At 40.4% G+C, this 10,260-nt stretch overlaps 1 long non-coding RNA gene and 2 other non-coding genes across 4 annotated transcripts; all 3 read right to left on the bottom strand.

Moving 5' to 3' along the window:
- Nucleotides 1-2,843: 2,843 nt before the first annotated feature.
- On the bottom strand, nucleotides 2,844-5,482 carry LOC122559910. Of its 2 annotated transcripts, none has more exons than XR_006314596.1 (5): nucleotides 5,456-5,482; nucleotides 4,815-4,869; nucleotides 3,441-3,493; nucleotides 3,137-3,247; nucleotides 2,844-3,047 (listed from the first exon to the last, which is right to left on the bottom strand). It is a non-coding gene; the product is annotated as an uncharacterized LOC122559910 (long non-coding RNA). The 2 variants fall into 2 exon arrangements; XR_006314595.1 differs by having other exon boundaries at nucleotides 4,815-4,879; nucleotides 5,456-5,477.
- Nucleotides 3,311-3,399, bottom strand: LOC122560356. Its single transcript, XR_006314725.1, has one exon. It is a non-coding gene; the product is annotated as a small nucleolar SNORD12/SNORD106 (small nucleolar RNA).
- LOC122560355 lies at nucleotides 4,946-5,042 on the bottom strand. The gene has a single exon (XR_006314724.1). It is a non-coding gene; the product is annotated as a small nucleolar SNORD12/SNORD106 (small nucleolar RNA).
- Nucleotides 5,483-10,260: the final 4,778 nt, after the last annotated feature.

Below are 10,260 nucleotides of genomic sequence, written 5' to 3'. Positions count from 1 at the left end.
TGAGTTTTTTGAAGAAGTAACAAAGAGGATTGATGAGGGCAGAGTAGTAGATGTGATCTATATGGACTTCAGTAAGGTGTTCGACAAGGTTCCCCATGGGAGACTGATTAGCAAGGTTAGGTCTTATGGAATACAGGGAGAACTAGCCATTTAGATATGGAACTGGCTCAAAAGGTAGAAGACAGATTGGTGGTGGATGGTTGTTTTTCAGGCTGGAGGCCTGTGACCAGTGGAGTGCCACAAGGGTCGGTGGTGGGCCCTCTACTTTTTGTCATTTACATAAATGATTTGGATGGGAGCATAAGAGGTACAGTTTGTAAGTTTGCAGATGACACCAAAATTGGAGGTGTAGTGGACAGTGAACAGGATTACCTCAGATTACAACAGGATCTGGACCAGATGGGCCAATGGGCGAGAAGTGGCAGATGGAGTTTAATTCAGATAAATGAGAGGTGCTGCATTTTGGGAAAGCAAATTTTAACAGGACATATACACTTAATGGTAAGGTCCTAGGGAGTGTTGCTGAACAAAGGGACCTTGGAGTGCTGGTTCATAGCTCCCTGAAAGTGGAGTCGCAGGTAGATAGGATAGTGAAGGCGGCGTTTGGTATACTTTCCTTTATTAGTCAGAGTACTGAGTACAGGAGTTTTCCTTTATTAGTCAGAGTACTGAGTACAGGAGTTGGGAGGTCATGTTGCGGCTGTACAGGACAATCGGTTTGGCCACTGTTGGAATATTGCGTGCAATTCTGGTCTCCTTCCTATTGGAAAGATGTTGTGAAACTTGAAAGGGTTCAGAAAAGATTTACAAGGACGTTGCCTGGGTTGGAGAATTTGAGCTATAGGGAGAGGCTGAACGGGCTGGGGCTGTATTCCCTGAAGCGTCAGAGGCTGAGGGGTGACCTTATTTACAAAATTATAAAGGTTTACAAAATTATAAAGGGCAAGGATAGGGTAAATGGGCAAAGTCTTTTCCCTAGGGTCGGGGAGTCCAGAACTAGAGGGCATAGGTTTATGGTGAGAAGGGAAAAGTATAAAAGAAATCTATGGGGCAACGTTTTCAGGCAGAGGGTGGTACGTGTATGGAATGAGCTGCCAGAGAGAAAGTGGTAGAGGCTGGTACAATTGCAACATTTAAGAGGCACTTGGATGGATATATGAATTGGAAGGGTTTGGAGGGATATGGGCCAGGTACTGGCAGGTGGGATTAGACTGGGTTGGGATATCTGGTTGACATGGATGATTTGGACCAAAGGGTCTCTGTTTCCATGCTCTACATCTCTATGACTCTGTTGGTAGTCTATCTCTTGAGCCACGCTCCTCTTGCTCTGTAGTCTGCTAATTGCAAGAAGGTTTACATAAAACAAACAAAATTTGAATATATCAGAAAAGATGCTTTATCTCAGATAAAGGCAGCATTCATACCAATTATGTGCCCTCATTGACTGTGCAGAGCAAAATATCCTATAGACAGGAGATTTCAGATGCTTAACTGATAGTTCAACGCAAAAAACATTTTTAAGTGGGATTGATTTATCAGAGGCCTTGTTTTCCCACAACACAGTGAAACAAGTTTTCACTATCTACTTTGTTAAATCCATGAGAAATCCAAGCTTAAAAAACGAGTCACAAAGTTCTACCGTTAAACTCCAAAATATTGTTGCATAGTCCAACAAACAGCATAACTTTTTTGGGTACTTTCAAATGAAAATATGGATTGCATATACAACCACCAGAGGGCATATTAGAGATATGGATGTGCCTGTGATGGACAAAGTTTAAGCCCCAACAGATTTAATCCAAAGTACAAACTTTTGGAGCGCTGCTCTTTCGTCAGGTAGAGTGGAGCAGGATTACAGGACACAATTTGTAGTAAAAGGTCAGTGTCATACAACTTATGTAAATGTATTGCACAAACCAAGATTGCTGTTAAGTGGGGATGCAGGTCTCAATATGCAAGTGATTAAAGACTTGTTCAATACATCACACCAGTTTATGGCAGAGTTTTACTATAAATTGTGTGCCCTATAATCAGAGGCAACTTGTTCACCGAGAGGGTGGTACACAGATGGAGTGTTCTGCCACAGGAAATGGTGGAGGCTGGTTCAGTTAAAAGGCATCTGAATGGGTATATGAATGGGAAAGGTTTGGAGCGATATGGGACACATGCTGGCAAATGGAGTGAGATTAAGTTAGGATATCTGGTCAGCATGGACAAGTTGGACCAAAGGACCTGTTTCTGTGCTGTACATCTGACTCAAACTAGGGAAAAGGCCATCTGCGCAATTCAAGTCCAAGCATCCACAGCTAATTTTGTCATTATCTTCATTTACACACCTTTGGCTCTCATCCTACAGCAGGCTTTGTTTCAATTGCTTCTATACACACTGTTTTGGGATGCAAGAACTCTATTTCAAGTGGAACAACTAATTTGGAAATCATTGCTTTATTTTGATCCTAATCATTAAAATCACATCTAGAGCTTAAGGGAACAAACTTTTTAACATGCATATAGAAATTGCTAGGGAAACCCAGCAGGCCTGACACCATCTGGAAAGAAAGCAGTGTATGCTTCTGGTCCAGAACCATAATTTCAGCTATTTCAAATTTGTTTTATTTCCAGCATCTGCAGTTTTTAAATGTTTAAGGGAAAAGTTAAAAAACATGAATAATCCAAATGGACATCAATTGACCAATGTGGCATATAGAAATAGACTGTCAGTGCATAATGATATTTGGTACTCAACTCAATATATACCATAATTATATAATAAGCTATCATGCCAGCTCACCTATTACTAGACAATTCAGATCACAGACAAATCAATCGTCAAACACTGCAAATTTAGTTTAATGAGTATTTATTAGACAATTAAAGTAAACACAATCTTCAACATGTTAACATTTAATACGAAAAAACTGAGCTTTAGTGGTAAACACTATTCAAATTTTTGAAATACCACTTCAAAAAAAATGCTGTTGTAATAATTGCATCGAGACAGTATTAAGCTGGATAGCTGCCTGTAAACTGTCAGATTTCTCCAAATCCTGTAAAGAAAAATACATGGTGAATGGCACCTTTAATAGGCAAATAAAAAAGGTAGGAAAAAACAAAATCACTCAAATGTGGCACATACCTCAATGGCACTTCATTGTCCATGACCACCTCTTTATGCTGGTCTTTGCTAACCCCTAGTCCAGATTTGCAATTTGCGCCAATTTCAATCAAGGTCTGCAAAACTTCGTGCCTGGAGGAAGAAACACCACACTGAGAGAAGTGGACTGATGCACTGGCTCAAAACAAAACAATTTTTCCAGTGTCAGAAACATTTGGCTATCTTTGTTAAAAATCACCATGATCGATAAGACGGGGAAAGAAATGTACATCATTCACTGAGTCATACAAATATTAATAATTCAAGATTGAACATCTCTACATACCATGGTTATCCACACTGCTGGTCTGCATACCAACATCCATTGCAACAACCCATCTAAGAAAGAAAATAAAGGATATGCGCACAATGTTATTAGTAATTCAAAAAGAGCTACAAGACAACTGCAAATCCATGACATTGTGCTTAACTTTGAATATAGCCTAGCATGCAGAACCAGTAACACTCGAGATGACATAAAAGCTTTTCACTATACTATGTAAGAATAAAGTTTAATTTGATTTAATTCACACTAATAGCTAGGAACCTTGAAAACTTGGACAGAACATAATAATCTACACATTATTGCAGTCTCTACTTTTTCCAGAATTTAATACTTTGCCCACTTAGTTAACCATGGATCAGTCTTTTAAACTTTGCCACAATAGGAATACACATATCCTACCATTGCAATACTCCTAAGAATAGCCACATCCCACGGCCAAAGTTAAAATACAATGCACCGTTAAATGTTACTGATTGCAGAAAAATTACCACTAGCGATTTCACATCCTGATTCCACTGAAACAAAATTATACTGAAGACTTTAAGCTCTCTACTTTCTTATGCTCCTACTATCCCTCAATTGCAACATAGCCCCACACATTCCCCATCTCATCATTCTGGCTCACATTTCAGATCATAGGTAACGTTCACCTTCCCAAAATTTATAGGAAAACCAAAACCAAATCTTACAGGGAATTACACCTCCTTATCTCTTCCTTCAACTCCCTAAACTCATGCATTCAACTTCCTCAACTGCACTTGTTTAGTAAAGTGATTTTTACTTCTACATTAACAGCAACTTTCCAGCACATTAATTGCTGCACATGGGGCAATGCTTGGCTGGATGGCACAATGGACTTCTTGTCCCGGTCGGACATTGGAAATAGACTCCTACGTACTTTTGCTTTTAGAAAGCAGCAACAAAGAATAAAGATCGACTAAACCCACGTGGCTAAGCAAATATTCTCAGTTCACTGGCCTAAGGATAATCTCTTTCACAAATCCCATACATCAGATGGTTAGCGGTTCTGTGATGCAACGTGGGATTTAATTTGAAGTTGCCCAAGAGCTCATAGTAGCTCTCAGAGTATAACGTTAAAAGTATCACCTCAAAACAAAATGCAAAGCAAGGAACATTCATTCTAACCAAACTCCTTAGCAAGGCATTTCAGAGATATTGTACAAGTGCTGGAGTTGAACCAGGGTGGACAAAGTCAGCAGTCATGCACCAGCTTAGTCTTAACAGGTTTATTTGACATCTCAAGCTTTCAGCATACTACTCTGTCAAATACCACAAATACCTAATCTAGCGTAATAATCCTTCCATAGAAACGAACACCCAGTTAAGTGCAACTTGAAAAGCAATATGACCAACCTGGAACATCTTGCACCCAATGATTCGATCTGGCAACATTAGTGGCGATATCTGCCTAAGTAAATCTAGGAGAAAAGTAAAACCTGTTAAATCACTCCGGATTCACTAAGAAACCTTACACCAGCTAATCAGCTGGTTTAATCAGACAGAGTTTGACTTTGAAAACACCCATAATCAGCATGAACGATCTGATGGGGAAAAAAGTTTAGGTCATCACCAAACACCAGCAGAAATTCGGCGTCAGCCTCCAAGACAAAACGATGCAGATGGACAGGAAAACATCTCGAAATGTGCCCCTCCTTCACAACATGCGAGCTGCCTTAGCTCTCCCTCCCTCCCCAAAGTCCTCAAACAGCAGGACTGACTTTACGTTCAGAGCGACCCAGACGTCGGCCAAGAGCAGCAGCGGGCTCACGCTGCACCGCGGACTCGACACACACAGAACCAGCCGGGCCCAGCTCCCGCACTCGAAGCCGGAACATTTCCCTCGAAACATCCCCGGGCTCCGAGCCGCTGCTCCGGCCCATTCAACGCCGCCTCCTGGGCCACGTAGGGGAGGGATGCACCAGCGGTAGGCCGCCGTCGCCGCCACCCACGTGTTCGCTCAATGTCTCGAACACTCCAACACAAACCATACCAACCTCACTCAGTCCCGCTGACAAAAGAACGAGGAGAGCCGTGCAGCTGCTTATATAGGCAGGCGCTGCCTGACACGCATGCGTATCGTCACAGGTATGCTGCCGCCAGACAATCACGTGCACTCTGGTGGACCAATGGGCGGCGGCACCAGAGAATAGCGCGCGCGGGGGGTGGGGCGCAATGTAACGAAATTTATGACAGGGTGATTGAACTGCAACTTTGATTGTCAGAGTTAAAAATCACACAACACCATCACTTCTTTCATGTGTAAATCACAAACCCTTTTTTTTAAAAAGTTGCATTCTCGGGTTAGCTGTTAACAATGGTGATAGCTAGACAATATGTTGAAGGTAAAAACAATGACTGCAGATGCTGGAAACCAGATTCTGGATCAATGGTGCTGGAAGAGCACAGCAATTCAGGCAGCATCGAGGAGCTCCTGGATGCTGCCTGAATTGCTGTGCTCTTCCAGCACCATTGATCCAGAATATGTTGAATGTGTTGGCCCCCTGTGTTCTCTGTCTATGACCTGATGTTTAGATTGATTCTAATCTAAAAAGTGAGATAACAGAGTTTTACACAAGTTCATGCAGTTTTTGAGCTCAGAGTTCTACATGAATGTATGATTTTCACAGTACAGGTACTGCCAACCTGGTTAGGAATTTGCAGCTTTTTTTTGTTTTTATTTGTAACAGAGATGTCTTCCAACAAGGCAGTGTTCTCTTGAGTGAAGGCACACCTACACACTGTACCTACGTGCAGCGATAGGAAAATAAAACCAAAAACTGCTGAGGCTGAAATTCGAAGTATTGGAAATACTCTGCTGTTAAAACAGCAGCTGTGGAGAACAGGAGCAAAGTTCACCTTTCAGAAATTAAGGCAAATGTAAATAAATTAATACACAAAGATTGTCACTGAACAAAAAGCAAAGGCAGTGGTAATATTAGAGAGGCATTGGTCCAGAGGAAACATTCTTGACAGAATACAAACATGAAAATAAGATATATACTGGCCAGAAAAAAAAACATAATGGAGACAGGATTCAGGGGCTGAAGTTATTTGATTAAAATTTGAATTCAAGTGACTAAATTTGTTCTTCATGTAAAGTTCAAATTAGACGCTAATTTTTCTTCCCGTGTCCAATCTCTTCCCACTACGCTCTATATCTCCAATAGTTAAATTATTTCCAGTTTCCTGATCCTAATCATTTTCTTTTACGGACATCCAATCTCTCCACTCCATTCCTTACTATGACAGCCTGAAGGATCTAGCAAACTGGAATGTAGCAACTATAATCCACTTCAGTTACCACCACTCCTCCTCATGTGTTGGCATAGAAATTGCACATTGTTCACTGCCTCCAAATAAATGATTTGGAGATGCCGGTGTTGGACTGGCGTGTACAAGGTTAAAAATCACATACCACCAGTGGAGTGCCACAAGGATTGGGAGTGCTGGGTCCTCTACTTTTTTGTCATTTGCATAAATGATTTGGATGTGAGCATAAGAGGTACAGTTAGTAAGTTTGCAGATGACACCAAAATTAGAGGTGTAGTGGACAGTGAAGGAGATTACCTCAGATTACAACAGGATCTTGATGGTATGGACCAATGGGCTGAGAAGTGCCAAATGAAGTTTAATTCAGATAAATGTGAGGTGCTGCATTTTGGGAAAGCAAATCTTAGCAGGACTTGTACACTTAATGGTAAGGTCCTAGGGATTGTTGCTGAACAAAGAGACCTTAGAGTGCAGGTTCATAGCTCCTTGAAAGTGGAGTCGCAGGTAGATAGGATAGTGAAGAAGGCGTTTGATATGCTTTCTTTTATTGGTCAGAGTATTGAGTACAGGAGTTGGAAAGTCATGTTGTGGCTGTACAGGACATTGGTTATTAGAATGAGTTGCCAGAGGAAGTGGTGGAGGCTGGTACTGGCAGGCATGGACAGGTAGGACCGAAGGGTCTGTTTCCATGCTGTACATCTCTATGACTTGGTTATAATCCAACAGGTTTCTTTAGAAGCACTAGCTTTCAGAGCACTGCTTTTTTTTTCCTTGAATGATTCTTTATAGATTTAGATTTCATAAATAAAAGCAATTGTTTCTAATCAAAGTTTACAATAACCCTCCAGGAGTGGCATGCAATTACTTTAGTGAATGTTTGCACTAGCTCTCCTGTTTGGCACTTGTTACAAATATCTCTGGACACCATTTAAAAACTCTACAGAAGAACAGTATATCAGAATTGGGTTTGCATCTCCACGTCATTGTTTAATTGACACAGTAGGGGGGCTGGCGTATCACTCTCTAACTCCATTTACTTTTCTTCCAGGGCAAAGGTGCATGTTTATTTGTATTGCCAATCATGTTAGCAATATAATCATCATTATAGTTGCTCTTCATTGAAGGCAAGCTTGATAAAATGACAACAGAGTAAAGTTATTTGCGTGATTAAATTGGAGGCATAGTGAGCGGAGGAAAGTTTCATTGTTCTCTCATGCATCATTTGTCCAATGTTTGATCAACTAGTGGCCTCACCTTTTTGACATTTGCAAAGATCCCAGTTGTCAGCTATAGCTGAAAATGGATTTTTTTTGTCCATTTTATTTCCAACTTAACTCACTTTCGCCATAAGCCACCTCCAACGTTGTTTTAATGTTTGGTCTCAATTTTTGGGGAATAGGTTATATACTCATAAGCTCAACATCAGAGCAATTCAGGAGGTAGAAAAAATTCTCAGCATCCAGGAAAAATGAGAATCATACTGTTTCAGGATTTACTCTTCATAAATGATTGCTAACACTAACCCACTTTCTCACTATTTAAACAAATCCAAGAAGAAAGAATATTTTAAAGGATTTTTAAAAAAATTGAGATCATAAGGATGTGTAGCTTTAGGTCAAAGCTGATGATTCAATGAATGAATCAAACAAGTGCAAGTCCTGTTGTCTAGTTAACCCATGCATGCGGATCCCTCGATAAGCAGCGCACAATGCAGTTGGACACAAGAACAGAAATTGCTGAAGAAATTCTTAGGTCTCAGCTTCTGTGGAGAGAAAGCAGAGGATCATTCGAAACATTAACTGGTAGGATTTTGTTTCAAAGGTCAGGATTCAGCAGTTCTTTTTGTCTTCTATCACCATTCAGAAAGGGTCGCCCTAAACACCAAAGCATTCCCAAGCAGGGAAATATTAAAATGTTTCCACAAAACTGGAATCGTTCATTTAATCCAGGTGCTGGACTTCAAACAAATTGCCTTTTTAAGAATTTCACTAAAATATGCAATCAGTAATTGAGTTACCCATCACCTGGGGGAGTTCAAGCGAGGATCAGGATCCAAATCAATAAATGGTTTGAAGGCCATCTCGATTGACAGGCTAACTATGCAATGCTTGCTGTGACAGGATGTTTTCTTTCTTGGCCAGCTTGCCTCCTAGGTAGAAGCTTTGACAAATTAGAACAGACCATTCAGCTCCTCCAAAAATGGTTACCATGCAATAAGAGCATAGGCTGATCTAATTATTCCACATTACTGCCCATGATGATCTTACATGCCTTATAGGGTGAACTGCCAACTTATACCTTAAAAACATTGAAAGCCTTTTCCTCTTCCACCTCAAGTGTTCCAACACATGAAGGGGGACCCTCATTGGACATCCCCATTCAATCCCCCATCTGTACAATTTACCTACACCCTTTCCACATGCACCTTGACAGAATTGACCAAAAGCAGAAATGTCTAACATAATTTGTTAAAAATCACAACAGCTGTTATGTAGTTGAAGGAGTGTATTGTACCTTTGGGTGAATGCTGTTCTGAACTAAGACTACAACCAACTGTATAGATGACAGTCCCAGAAAATATCTAAGATTTGGTTGTGAAATGGATACCAGAGTTTTGGTTGCTGTTTTGACAACAATTTGAATTTAACCAGTTTAAACTATACCCCAGGATAGTAAAACTGAATCGATTTTGAATTTTTAAAACTTTGTCTACCCCAGCCCAATGCTGGTACCTCTGCATCATCACAGTTTGAGACCTCAAAGCCTGGAGCATTCCTCAGCTTTTAAACCCAGACATTAAACTTGATTCAGTGGCAAGTACAGAAGCAAACCTGAATAATTTCAAATGAGATAACAAAGAAACAATAGAGCTAGTGTTAAACTTTGCAATATTAACACCTGCTATCAAAGTGCAACTAAGGCAGAAGCTTTGACTCTTCTCTCTCTTCCCCCCCAACTCCCAAGACAAAATAGTAATCTACTTGATTAAATGATGAGATCAAAAGTCAAATCATTGGAAACCAGGAATAAGGATGACGACTAGCGGAACTGTCTTATGTGCCTTTAAAAAAGGTTTTGCTGCTTGACAAGGTCAGAAATGGGCTTCCTTGTTGGAGTAAAGTTGATGAGTATTATGTAAAAATAAAACTCTACCACCCAACAGTATTGTTTGGATAAGCTTTAGACTTGGCTGAAAAGCAGCTATTAAGATTTACATCAAATAAACTGAAGGTAGTGGAAAAAAGCCAGACCATCTTCTCTTGGTCTTCAACAGCATCCCTATAGGGTCACAGGTTGTAATAATTTAGCAATCCCCATTGATCAAAAGGTGTTCTTGATCGACACTTTGACTCCTCAAAATCTCCATTCTTTACAAAGCTCAAATCAGAAGTGTTATCAAAAACTCAAGCCACTGGCATCAACATTCACTCCCTATGGTGTACCCGATACATTGCACAATGCATCCAATCCACAATGTGCACTATAGCAGAATGAGTCCAATATGATCAGGCTTAAAAAACAAGAGAGG

The sequence above is a fragment of the Chiloscyllium plagiosum genome, chromosome 20 (assembly GCF_004010195.1).
Source record: "Chiloscyllium plagiosum isolate BGI_BamShark_2017 chromosome 20, ASM401019v2, whole genome shotgun sequence".
Classification (NCBI taxonomy): domain Eukaryota; kingdom Metazoa; phylum Chordata; class Chondrichthyes; order Orectolobiformes; family Hemiscylliidae; genus Chiloscyllium; species Chiloscyllium plagiosum.
Note: the sequence above shows the minus strand (reverse complement) of the source record. Positions and strands in the feature narration are given on the sequence as shown.